The sequence below is a fragment of the Schistocerca americana genome, unplaced genomic scaffold (genome assembly GCF_021461395.2).
Source record: "Schistocerca americana isolate TAMUIC-IGC-003095 unplaced genomic scaffold, iqSchAmer2.1 HiC_scaffold_451, whole genome shotgun sequence".
Lineage (NCBI taxonomy): Eukaryota > Metazoa > Arthropoda > Insecta > Orthoptera > Acrididae > Schistocerca > Schistocerca americana.
Window position 1 is genome coordinate 85,001 of NW_025726183.1, and position 2,500 is coordinate 87,500.

The window sequence follows — 2,500 nt, forward strand, 5'->3', positions numbered from 1 at the left end:
CCTAACCTATATTGCGCCTTAACGTAACCCGCGTTGCGCCTTAACGTAACCCGCGTTGCGCCTTAACGTAACCCGCGTTGCGCCTTAACGTAACCCGCGTTGCGCCTTAACGTAACCCGCGTTGCGCCTTAACCTAACCCGCGTTGCGCCTTAACCTAACCCGCGTTGCGCCTTAACCTAACCCGCGTTGCGCCTTAACCTAACCCGCGTTGCGCCTTAACCTAACCCGCGTTGCGCCTTAACCTAACCCGCGTTGCGCCTTAACCCAACCCGCGTTGGGCCTTAACCCAACACACGTTGGGCCTTAACCCAACACACGTTGGGCCTTAACCCAACACACGTTGGGCCTTAACCCAACACACGTTGGGCCTTAACCCAACACACGTTGGGCCTTAACCCAACACACGTTGGGCCTTAACCCAACACACGTTGGGCCTTAACCCAACACACGTTGGGCCTTAACCCAACACACGTTGGGCCTTAACCCAACACACGTTGGGCCTTAACCCAACACACGTTGGGCCTTAACCCAACACACGTTGGGCCTTAACCCAACACACGTTGGGCCTTAACCCAACACACGTTGGGCCTTAACCCAACACACGTTGGGCCTTAACCCAACACACGTTGGGCCTTAACCCAACACACGTTGGGCCTTAACCCAACACACGTTGGGCCTTAACCCAACACACGTTGGGCCTTAACCCAACACACGTTGGGCCTTAACCCAACACACGTTGGGCCTTAACCCAACACACGTTGGGCCTTAACCCAACACACGTTGGGCCTTAACCCAACACACGTTGGGCCTTAACCCAACACACGTTGGGCCTTAACCCAACACACGTTGGGCCTTAACCCAACACACGTTGGGCCTTAACCTGCTCTGTAATTGTCATACGACGCGTTAAATTAGTGTAGTGTTGCCTAACTGCAACCCCCGCAATATAGTTTGCTACCCGCACTGCCCGGTCCCCAGAGTATCGCTTCATGTTAAACACCTTGCAGCTATACACTGTAATGCGGATGGCAGCAGGACGTACATGCTCAATGCCCTTCGCAGTTGTTCATTGGCATTCGCATGGCGAAGCACAGCCTACGTTGTGGTACGGCTTGTGTCAACCGTCCGCTGATGTTGTACGTCCAAATCACACACTGTACTGCACATTGGTCCTCATGTACTGAATGATACATCGTGGTACATGTGTGACCGTACCACGACTGCGCCAACAACGGCGAACCATACGGTCCAAATATTGTGCACTCAGCTACGTGTCGTCTCCCTATAAGAGCTGGATTGCAGTATGGTATGCCGTGGATGGCGATCAGCATGAGCCGTCTGTTGATGTAGTGGCGCGTGTTGTCAGACGTAGTCGTCTCTTCTCACTCACCGTGATAGCATGGTGCACTGCGTTCCACATCTGCGACATGCGACAGAGGCCGGTTGACAGTCGTTCGCGCAATGGACATCGCATACGTACGGGGGCCACCTTCCACGTGTTCGCGAAGCGTGCACATGTTGTTGCGTGTATGTGGGCAGACATAGTGTGTCGTGACACCTGACACAGGCATGCAACAATCGTTGAATTTGCAAATGGCGATGGACGTCTACGTTTGCTGGTGACGTTACGCAAATGAACAACTGGTAAACCGTTGTGGTGCGGTTGTTCTCGCTAGAGGTGAATCAGTGATGGCGACGATCGGTTGAGCTACCAACCGGTTGTTTCAGCGATACCCACCATGCCCACGAACGTGAATGGCATGTGGGTGTGAAGCGATACGCGGCGGTGGCTGGGTGGGACCGTCCCCGGCCGGTGAGGGGGGGCCTCCCGGCGTGCTGGCCGCGCGGTGCGTGGGCGCACGCGCTACAGCCGGCTGGTGGGGGCGGCCAGTGGCAGGCGCGCCGGCCGACGGAGGCGGCAGGCGGCGCAGCTGCGCGCCGGCGCACCCTGCACGCGGCGCCGTGCGGCCAAAGTAGGTCCTCGCGGGCCCGGTGCGAAGCGCGGTGGACATCTGCAGTGTGCTGGTCCGATTGAGGACTGTGTGCGCTGAGGATGCGCCGCCGCCCGGCGCTCGGCGCCGCGACGCCGTCTGCTGCTCGGTCGCCTCTGCGGTTCTCGCAGGTGGTTTGTATCGCAGCTGTGCGGACGTGTTGGCGCGTTCGCTTCGGCACCCAAGTGGGGCTTTTGTCCTTCTGTGGCGCTGGCGTTGGAGCTGCCGGCCACCGTAGGTGGCGCGTGTTGTCTCCCGCCGGCAATGCCACGACAGCACGCTCCCGGGCCTCTGTCGGCAGCGGCAAGCTCAGTTGGGAGCACGGGTGGTCGCACCTAAAGCGTCTACTCGCCAAACTCCGGGCGATTGCGCCTCTCTCGAACCCGACCAAGTACTTAGGACGGCGCTGCGCGCCGCCGGGACCTGAGAGGGTTTCGAGGTGTATTGTGCAGGGGAGCTCAGCCTCCTCCTGTTTGCAGAATAATTGAGCGGACGCTTGCGTGTTCGC